This window comes from Giraffa tippelskirchi, chromosome 3 (genome assembly GCF_054371585.1).
Source record: "Giraffa tippelskirchi isolate mGirTip1 chromosome 3, T2T-mGirTip1v1.2.pri, whole genome shotgun sequence".
NCBI classification, from domain to species: Eukaryota; Metazoa; Chordata; class Mammalia; order Artiodactyla; family Giraffidae; genus Giraffa; species Giraffa tippelskirchi.
The window spans coordinates 184,823,263-184,833,849 of NC_137277.1; the positions used below are offsets into that span (position 1 = coordinate 184,823,263).

The 10,587-nt window shown below is 46.5% G+C and overlaps 1 non-coding gene across 1 annotated transcript; it reads right to left on the reverse strand.

Annotated features, from left to right (window-relative positions):
- Nucleotides 1–703: 703 nt before the first annotated feature.
- TRNAE-UUC (transfer RNA glutamic acid (anticodon UUC)) lies at nt 704–775 on the reverse strand. The gene has a single exon. It is a non-coding gene; the product is annotated as a tRNA-Glu (tRNA).
- Between the last annotated feature and the right edge of the window lie 9,812 nt (nt 776–10,587).

The window sequence follows — 10,587 nt, forward strand, 5'->3', positions numbered from 1 at the left end:
GTTCTTTAGAGGGGTGTACTTTTATTTCATTTATTATTTACTATTGATTAAAACACTTAAAAATATGTAAGTAGGGAGGGGGGTCCAGGAAGGGGAACACATGTAAACCCATGGCTGATTCATGTCAATGTATGGCAAAAACTACTACAATATTGTAAAGTAATTAGCCCCCAACTAAAATAAATAAATTTATTTAAAAAAAAAAAGTATGTAATTAAAGTCACTCAGTGGTGTCCGACTCTTTGCGACCCTGTGGACAGTAGCCTACCAGACTCCTCTGTCCATGGAACTTTCCAGGCAAGAGTACTGGAGTGAATTGCCATTTCCTTCTCCAGGGGATTTTCCTGACCCAGGGATCGAACCCAGGTCTCCAGCATTGCCGGTAGACGCTTTACCATCTGAGCCACCAGGGAAGCCCTAAAAAAGTATGTAAGGCTAGAAGTTAATTTGTAGAAAGCTGATAATGAAACTGAAAAGGGCCGCGTGGGGCTCCCAGGCATGGAGATCTTTCTGATTCCTGTTTCTCCTAGGCAAGACTCCTGCCTCCATGACTTCCCTTGATTTAGGAAGGGCAGATTTGAATAGTTGCTAATCAAGGGCTTCCTTGGTGACTCAGGGTAAAGAATACCGAGTCTCTTACTGTCTGTTGCATTGACAGAATTCTTTACACTAGCGCCACCTGGGAAACCCAAAAGTTTCTTCTTTCCCACACCGGGAGTCGAACCCGGGCCGCCTGGGTGAAAACCAGGAATCCTAACCGCTAGACCATGTGGGAGGCGACGAAGGCGTGGTGGCGAAGAAGCTACCTGAGGCAAGATGAAAGGGACCAGAGCCGTTCATCAAGTTCAGGAGAGGAACCACCCAGTTGGAGGTTAAGGGAATGCAAGCAGTTTCACACCCAATCTTGTCAAGTGGTGGTTTAGTCACTAAGTCTCGTCCGACTCTTGCGACACCATGGACTGTAGCCAGCCAGGGTCCTCTGTCCATGGGATTCTCTAGGCAAGAGTACTGGAGTGGGTTGCCTTTTTTTCAAAGACTCCTACATTTGACTCACTATTATAAAAACCATCCTTAAGTTCTCTGGATTTGAGACACATAGGTTTTCGAGGCAAAAGCCCAGTGTGTGTCTCCCTTCTCCCGGCAAAGCAATAAAGCTACCCTTTCCTGCTTCACCCAAAACTCTTGTCTCTGAGATTTGATTCGGCAAGGGTGTACAGAGAGGCCGAGCTTTCAGGTAACAAGATTAATGCAAATGGTTTCTGTCCAGAAAAAAAGAAAATGAAGTCGCTCAGTCGTGTCCGACTTTTTGCGACCCCATGGAGTGTAGCCCACCAGGCCACTCTGTCCATGGAATTTTTCACGCAAGAATACTGGAGTGGGTTGCCATTCCCTTCTCCAGTGGACCGCATTCTGTCAGACCTCTCCATCATGACCTGTCCGTCCTGGGTGGCCCCACACGGCATGGCTTAGTTTCATTGAATTAGACAAGGCTGTGGTCCATGTGATCAGATTGGCTACTTGTCCGTGACTGTAGTTTCAGCCTGTCTGCCCCCGATCCCCTTTCTCAGTGCCCACCGACCTGAGTTTTTCTTACCTTGGACGCGGGGTGTCTCTTCACGGCTGCTCAAACAAAGCGCAGCTGCCGCCCCTGACCTCCGGCCCAGGGTAGCTGCAGTAGATAGAAGGTATTTAAATCATGGGATTTTTTTTTTTTTTTTTGATACAGTATGTACTCTTGTATCTCACTTCTTCTTCTCTTTTTTAGTATTTATTTATTTGGCTGCAACAGTCTTAGTTGTGGCACCTGGGACCCTCGATCATCCCTTTGACATGTAGTGTCTTTAGCTGGGGCACACAGGGTCCCCAGCTGCCGCACACAAACTCCCTACTGCAGCATGTGGGATCCAGTTCCCTAATCAGGGATGGAACCTCGGCCCTCTGCATGGGGAGTGAGGAGTCTCAGCCACGGGACCACCAGGGAAGTCTTTAAATCAGGGGATTTTTTTTTTTAAGTTTATTTATTTATTTTTAAATGAAACCAAGATGAATATTTTTAATGATAAAAGGTACAAACACAAAGAAGATAGACATCATAAACCATTACACACCTTAACAACAAAGACACAAAGATACATAAAGCAAACATTAGAAGAAAAATAAAGGGAAAAGAAAACATATATGATCATAGTGAGACATACTAACATTTCTTGGAGAATATTTTATCAAATTAAGAATAGGAACATCTTGACTGATGTCATTAATAATTTCAATAAAATAGATTAGTATTTAATTAATTTATATTAATCATATCCTACACAAAAAGTCAACGAATTAAATGAAGTCACCAAGGGATGAGCAAGAGAGACTGAGACTAGGCACAGAGACACTTCTTTATTTAGAAGGAGGGAAGGTGGTGAGGAGCCAGCAAAGGGGCATGGAAAGAAATGGTCGCTGAGGTTGGAAAAGAACCAAGAGAGGGTAAGGTTCTGGAGGGCAAGCGAGAAAGTATTTCCAGAAGGTAGGAGCAATAGGCTGTGCTCAATTCTACTGATAAGTTAATAAAATGAGCCAGCACTAAATAGTTCTGGTAAAGTTAACTTAATGCAATGATGGAATTAAAAGCCTCACTAGAAAGGGCTCTAGAGAGACCAGGATAAGAAGTGGGTAAAGCAAGCAGAGACAGCACTTTGTGTGTGTGTGTGTGTTGCGGGGAGCTTGGAAGACTTGAGAACTCTATTTCCAGTTACCGCCTCTGCTCTCCATTCAAACAGTGATATAAAAAGAATAGAAACACACACTCACTCACACACACACACTCATATACAAATCAGGTCATGAGATTAGCAGCTAATCCCTTATCTCCCCAGTCACTCCCGGATCAGGTCACTTGATCAAAGGTTTTTAAAAAATATTTATTAATTTATCTGCACCCGGTCTTAGTTGCAACACTGCAGGATCTTCAGTCTTTGTTGTAGCATTGGGGTTGTTTAGTTGCAACATGTGAACTCTTAGTTGCGGCAGGTGGGATCTAGTTCCCTGATCAGGGATGGAACCTGAGCCCCTGGCATTGGGAGCGCGAAGTCTTAGCCACTGGACCATCAGGAAAGCCCCAAGTTTAACTGATGTTTATCTTCAGCTTCTTCTGCTTCCCTCTGTCTCCAGAGCTCTGGCCTTCCCTGAATGCTGCACCATCAGGAGGGAAGAGACGCAGACCTTGGAAAAGCCTGTGTGTGGCAGCTTGCTGAGAACAGGTAGAGGGGGCACACAGAGTGGGCTGCCATCCCCTCTCTCTCTTCCAGCCTTCTTTGTCGCCCCAGGTACCCTCCCCCCCCAAATCCAACAATGTGGCCAGCCCATGCCCAAAGGCACCGTCCCTCTGGCCTCTCAATTTCATCTCTACAGGCCCTGTAAGACTGCCAGGCTCTAATGGTCCCTGTACCAAAGCCACCACTTCCCTCAGATATGGCTCCTTTCTTAAGCGGAGGTCCCCAGCCAGGTCCCCCAACCTCCACAGACCCCTGACCTGGAGGAATCAGAGGCTAGAAGTTTGGGGCAGTTTATCCCAACTCTCACCTGAATGGACCGTCAGCACCATCACGACAACCTGCCCTGGCAGATTCCAAAGTGACTGCAACGGCGATGCCTCCTTCAGCAGCTCAGGCCGCCCACACACAGGACAAAGTTGCTCTGTAGATAACACGGTGAGTGGCAGAGGCCAGCTAGAGTCCGAATCACTGGCAGGTTACTGCCCAGGCCCCTCCTTGAATGAGGAGGGCACAGGCTGTACCCACCGGCACCCCTATTTCCAGACTGAACCAACAAGGCAAAGTCCCCAGCTCCATGGGGCAGTTCCTGCAGCGGGACAGTCTGCTGTGGTCAGCTCCGGACTTCCAGACCATCTGCGAAGTTGGTGCCCATCGGCAGCCAGATGCAGCCTAATGCATACAGGTCTGAACCTGATTTGTCCTCTGGGGCTCGGGGGTCTGCGAGCCCATCTTTGAGTCTTGTGCTCCTCCCTCTCCTCATCTGAGACCGCCTCGCTCCCACTTCCTTTTCTTCTTCCTCTGAGCTCTGTTTCTCCTTCAGAGGATTCCCCCTAACCCGCCCCCCGTCTTCCACGTCTGTGAGTTCCATCTGTGAGCCAGAGTGTGTGCCGATCCTTCTAACACGTCTCACAAAGAAGTGACAGTTCCCCTGAGGACCCGTTGTCTCGACACAGAGCGAGGACCTCCCGTGGTGCTCCAGAGGGTGGTGGGGATGAGGTTTCAGGGCAGGGGGAAGAGCAAGGTGTCAGAAGACATCTCCCTGGAGCCCACCTCAAGCAAAACCGAGTAAGATCGGGGGTGCAGAGCAATGTTGGGGGAAACCGGACTCCTCGGGGATAAGGAAGGGGAAGAAAAATGCAGCTGCGGATCAGAGATCAGCACCGTGGCCCCAGCGCATAGGCTGTGCTCATGGCCATGTCCACCTTCTCTGTGGGAGAGGCGGTCACAGGAGTGGCAAATGGGGGCATGGGGCAATCCTCCATGGTTGTGACGTAGGTGTGTCTGTGCCGGATGCTCTTGTGAGTGTCCTGGGTGGAAAGCCACACCTGGGTGTCTAGCTGTGACCGTGGAAGTCCTCACGCAGGCCCTCATGCAGGTCACCCTGACCCTTGTGTCTGGCCAACAGCAGCCCCAAGGCTACCCATTGCAGACCCCCGGGCCTCCAACCACCAAGCTGATCAGAGGGAGAGAGACTGTGACCCCACTTAACCTTCAGCTCTATACCTGAGCGGGGTCGGCTTTATTCCACTCAGGCCCTCTTCTATGGGTCACTCCTCCATTCCTTTCTGTCCTCACCTGCATTGTTCCCAAGACTGTTCCACAGCACTTTGGAAGAGTTTTGCTATCAGGGAAAGCAGAGATGTGGCCCAGTGCCAGGGGGGAATGGAAAGTTTTGTGTGGTCAATGGAAAGTTTTTGCTCATTTGTTTTCAATGAGATAAATCTTAAAAATTAAAGGGAGTGTCTATGGTGGAGAAGAAAAGCAGGAGTGGGGATTCAGGGTGAAGTTGTTACTGTTGTTCAGTTGCTAAGTTGTGTCCCACTCTTTGGACTCCATGGACTGCAGCAGGCCAGAGTGAAGTGGAAAACAGAAAGTCAAGGATGACAGAGCTATAATCTGGAGAAAATGGTGGAGCTGTCTCTGCTGGAGGCCAGGGAGGGTGGAGAAGCAAACACACAGAACAAAACAAGAGAAAACAACACCCTCTTTTCCCCCTCCTGTTCTTTGTTATACACAGCAAACTGCCCAATTCACAGTTCTTCCAGTCAATGCTGTGAATACTCAGACATTAATGTTTTCTATCTCTTTTACTCCATATGCCTCCTAAAGCAAGAACTGAAAAGCTAGAAAGAATGAATGAATTGGTTGCTCTTTTTCTCTGAGGTCAATTAAGGCACTGCAGCATCTTTAAAGAGCATCTGGGGTCCCAGGTAACCGTTCAATTCAAGAGACTGAGTTTGAGCCGGGAAGGGGCCCTCTCTGCTAATACCTGGGCTGTGATCAGACCAAGGATTTTATGTCCCTAGAGATCTGAAGGTCATTTTTGTTTTTACCTGCTCCTCCTGAACGTGGGACCAGAGTCCAGGACAGTAGTATCTGCTGAACCACAGTAATTCGCCTGTTTGCCAGGAAATTTTTTGTGTAGGGAATGGGTGTCTGAGGACAAAGGGCTACAGAGCTGACACAATGCCCCGCTGTGTGCTACCATCCAGTGGGCTCGAGACGATTCCTGGAGACATTTTTGTTGGGTTACTGCACACCCACAAATAGCTACTTAAAAACAAGGAAAAGAACAAAACTTCACAATTCGAGGGTTATTTAGAAAAGGCATTTAAAAGTTAACAGACGCTCCTGTTACTTCTTGCAATAGACTCAAAATTGTCCTCCCAGCCTCTGGTCTCTCCCACACCAATCCATTCTGCACACTGTAGCAGGACCCATCTCCTTAGAGCACTGCTTTGATCTGCTCACTTACATGCCCCAGCACCTTCCATGGCTCCACATTGCCTTTAAAACAGAGAAGCCCCGAAGACCCTTCATCCTGGAACCTCTCATCTCTTTCCCTCACCCATCTCCCACTGCCTCCTTGAACATCTGCTCAGCTGCAGCTTCTCTCTCCTGCAGGGCTCTCCTCTTCGTCTCTTCCTCTCCTCCCACCCTCCCCTGCTCACTCCTACTCAGTCTTTCTCTCTTCTCATAGATGTTGTTTCAACCAAGGAACCTTCTTCCCTATGTGCCAACCTCTGGGCTGAGATAGGTGCCCAACCGAGAGGCTTCCATAACACCCTGAACTTCCTTCTATCACAAGAATAATTGTTCCATATTGCAGGTGTTTGTTTAACTGTCTTTCCTGCTACACGGGAAGTTCGGTGGTGTCGGGGGCCACATCTGTCCCGCACTCTTTGTCCCTCCAGTGCCTATGAATGTGAGCCACAGAGAAGGAATAAGTGAACTCAACCATCTCCTGGGATTTGATAGTAGCGATGGCTGCACAACTCTGAAAATACCAAAAACCACTGAAGTGCATACTTTTAAAGGGTGAACTTGATGGAATGCAACTTATATATCAAAAAAACTGTTAGTTTTTAAAAAGGTGAGCCATAAGATGACAGAGGACTTACAACCAGAATAGATATACAACTCCAGCAAGTCAATGATAAAAAAGGAAACAACCAAATACAAACAATGGATAGACAAATGGAAAGGCAGCTTTGTAAAAGAGGAAATCTAATGAAATTGAAATGTCCAATAAACATGAAAAAGTGATCAGTTCCATTCATCATCAGGGAATGCAAATTAAAACCATAATGACATGTTGATATATGGCAGAAACCAACACAATATTGTAAAACAGTTATCCTCCAGTTAAAACTAAACAAGTTCTAAAAAATCACAATGAGGGACTTCCCTGGTGATCCAGTGATTAAGACTCTGCTCTTCCAATGAGAGGGGTTGGGGGGGTGGGGTTAAGATCCCACATGTTGTGTGGTGAGGCCAAGAAAAAAAGAAAAAAAAATTAAACATACTTTTTGTCACATGGTGAAATACTACCACAATGAGAATTGATGCTCTTCAACTACAGGTGACAATATGAACATGTATTACAAACACCATGCTATGCAACACAATTCAGAAACAAGAGGCTACACTATAATTCTACTTACAGACACAGTTGTTCTATGGTGGTACAGGGTAGGATAATGGGTACTCCTTGTGGGAGGTGAGTAGGGTGGGAGGAAAAGGGAGGTGCTAGGGTGCTGGTAATACTTTTCTTCTTCATTTGCATGCCAGTTACACAAGTGTGCTCAGTTTGTGAATATTTTTTGAGCTGCATACACACGTGTGTATGTGTGTGTGTGTGATATTTCAATTAAAAATTTAAAAAAATCTCACCCAATCTTCCATTTACTTTTAAAATACTCCCTCAATAGCATTCAAAAAGTCACATATCTCTGGGTTAAGAGGAATTGATGGTAACTCTACCTCCTCTATGATCTCATAGCACTTTGGGATCCTTTGATCACACACCTGGAAGCATCTGCATGGAAAGAGCAAGAGCTTTGGGGACCCAGGTTCTAGTGCCAGCCACTTCCCACGTGGGTGGCCACAGACAAGTCCCACACAGCCACGCAGTACTTAGCTACAAGCAGCAGGAAGTGACTCTTGATTTAAGCAGAAAAAGGAATCAGGTAGTTGCTAGAATTCCTAGAAGGCCAGAAGCAGGCTCAGAGGTATGATGCCCGGCATGATGCTTAAAATTACACTATAGAACCAGTTTGGTACAGATCCCATGGCTGTGGTTGTCAGGTAGAGCTCATACAGCCAACTCCAATGGGCACTGGGGCTGGACTCAAGGATGCCCCCTGGGACTTTCCTGGTGGTCCAGTGGTTAAGAATCTGCCTGTTCAGGGGATTCCATGCAGGGACATGGGTTCGATCCCCGTTCCGGGAACTAAGATTCCACATGCCTTGGGCCAGCTAAGCCCATGTACCACAAATACTGAAGCCTGTGCACCTAGAGTCCATGCTCTGCAACAAGAGAAACTACAATGAGAAGCCTATGCACCACAATAAAAAGGAGCTCCCAATTGCTGCAACTAGAGAAAGCTCCCACACAGCAACGAAGATCCAGCACAACCAAAAATAAAATTAATTAATTAATAAAACAAAGAAAAAAAGAAAAATTAAAAAAGACAAGAATGCTCGATGTGGCAGCTCAAATCTCTGACATGGCTGCCTCTTGAAGTGTAGGGTGCCAACACCCACCACCAGAGCAGATTCTGCACAGTTCCTATCTCTTGATGTTGCCAACTCTGGATTCGAAGTCTGTGGCAGGAGTGTCTGATTAGCTGAACCTAGGTCATGTGACTTCCCCCTAGCTGCAAGGGACTCCAAGAAAATGAGCGTCTGGCCTTTCCAACTTTTATAGCAGGAGGTGGTCCTGCCTCTTTTTAAGCAGAAGATTTCCCAAACACAAGAATGGTCACTATTGGTGCTCAGAGTAGCCTGCCCCAAGATACCCCACAATGGCATATTGATTATTTTGAATTAAGGTTGCTTGAGAAACAGCTGGTGGAAAAAAAAATGATATTTATAAAAACCTCTCGAACATCCCTTTCTCTCCTTGATAGTGGGAAATAAGTCTCCCATGTGATAGTATCCTCCCTATACCAGGAGGAGAGAGCATCCTTATCAGCAGAGTTAGGGAATTCAAGACTAATAAAACTGTATAAACAAATATTGTTACTTCTTCACTCATCTGTTACTCCAAGCCCAAGCCTCTTTGTTTCATTGTTGTTACTGTTGTTTAGTTGCTCAGTCATGTCTCATGTCTGACTCTTTTGTGACCCCATGGACAATAGCCCACCATGCTCCTCTGTCCATGGGGTTTTCCAAGGAAGAATACTGGAGAGGGTTGTCATTTTCTCATCCAGGGGATCTTCCTGACCCAGGGTTTGAACCAGTGTATCCCACTTTGCAGATAGATTCTTTACCATCTGAACCAGCAGGGAAGCCCCTTACAATGAACCAAAAATGATATTGCATAAACATCCTGCTTTGTTCACTTCAGAGGTCTCATTTCTGACCTCTGTACATGTGAATTAATCTTTTTCTCCTGTTAATTTGTCTTGTGTCAATTTAATCATTAGACCAGCCAAATGAACTCAGCATCACCAAAAGAAGGACAAATGTCCATGATATTGAGACCGTTCACCTCAGATTAGGACTTGAACTCCTGTGCGGGGGCTCAAATCCAGCCAAAATCCATGATCTTAAACTGAGATCACACACCTGGTTTTAGGATTTAAAGAAGCTCAGGTTCTTGAAGTCTCATGGCAGAAAGAATTCAATGAGAGACAAAGTGATAGGTAAGAAGTGAATTTATTGAGAGAGAAACACATTCTGCAGGGAGAGTGTGAGTCGTCTCAGAAGGCAAGAGCGGCCTCAAAGTATGGTGTGGTTAGCTTTTATGGGCTGGGTAATTTCATAGGCTAATGTGTGGAAGGAGTATTCCAGCTCTTTTGAGGAAGCGGTGGAGATTTCCAGGAATTGGGCCATCATCCACTTTTTGACCTTTAAGGTCTGCCTGGGAACTGTCGTGGCACCTGTGAGTGTGTCATTTAGCTTGCTGATATGTTGCAATGAATGCATACTGAGGCTCCAGGTTTAGTGGAAGTTGACAAATCCACCATCTTGAACCTCTTTAGTTCTAATCAGTTTATGTCGTGTCCTCGGACTATACCATTCTTTTAAAGGTTGTGCCTTGCCCCCTTCCCTCCTGTTTCACTTGCATGTGTTTCTTCATCCAAAAAAGAAATAATGCTCACCCTATGCATAGGAGCTGTAATGGCTAAAGGAGCTGGTGGGTAGAGGGGACTCATCCTATGCCTGGGACACAGAGGAGCTTAATCGTAAACATCATTATTGGTGATTTGAGTTCCATTCTAATGTCGGACACGACTGACGCGACTTAGCAGCAGCAGCAGCTAATGTCTCCTCCACTCCTGCTGCTGCTGCTGCTGCTAAGTCGCTTCAGTCGTGTCCGACTCTGTGCGACCCCATAGACGGCAGCCCACCAGGCTCCCCCATCCCTGGGACTCTCTAGGCAAGAACACTGGAGTGGGTTGCCATTTCCTTCTCCAGTGCATGAAAGTGAAAAGTGAAAATGAAGTCGCTTAGTCGTGTCCAACTCTTCTCAACCCCATGGACTGCAGCCTGCCAGGCTCCTCCATCCGTGGGATTTTCCAGGCAAGAGTACTGGAGTGGGGCGCCATCGCCTTCTCCGCCTCCACTCCTAGGGGTCTCCAAACTTTGGTATCTCAGCCTACTGTGAAATGGAATTCCCTTTGTAATATTTAATCAAGTTAACAAGCTTTCTGGCTCACAGAGCAGTCCACCTTTTTCACTATCCTTTAGAACTGAGAAAGCAATGTTTGAAACAGCTCTGTCCTTCCCTCAGGATCCTGTTTACATTGTCAAGGAAAGGAAGTTTCCAGAGAAGGTATTTGCTAGCTCTGAATTGAAATCAACTCAACAAATA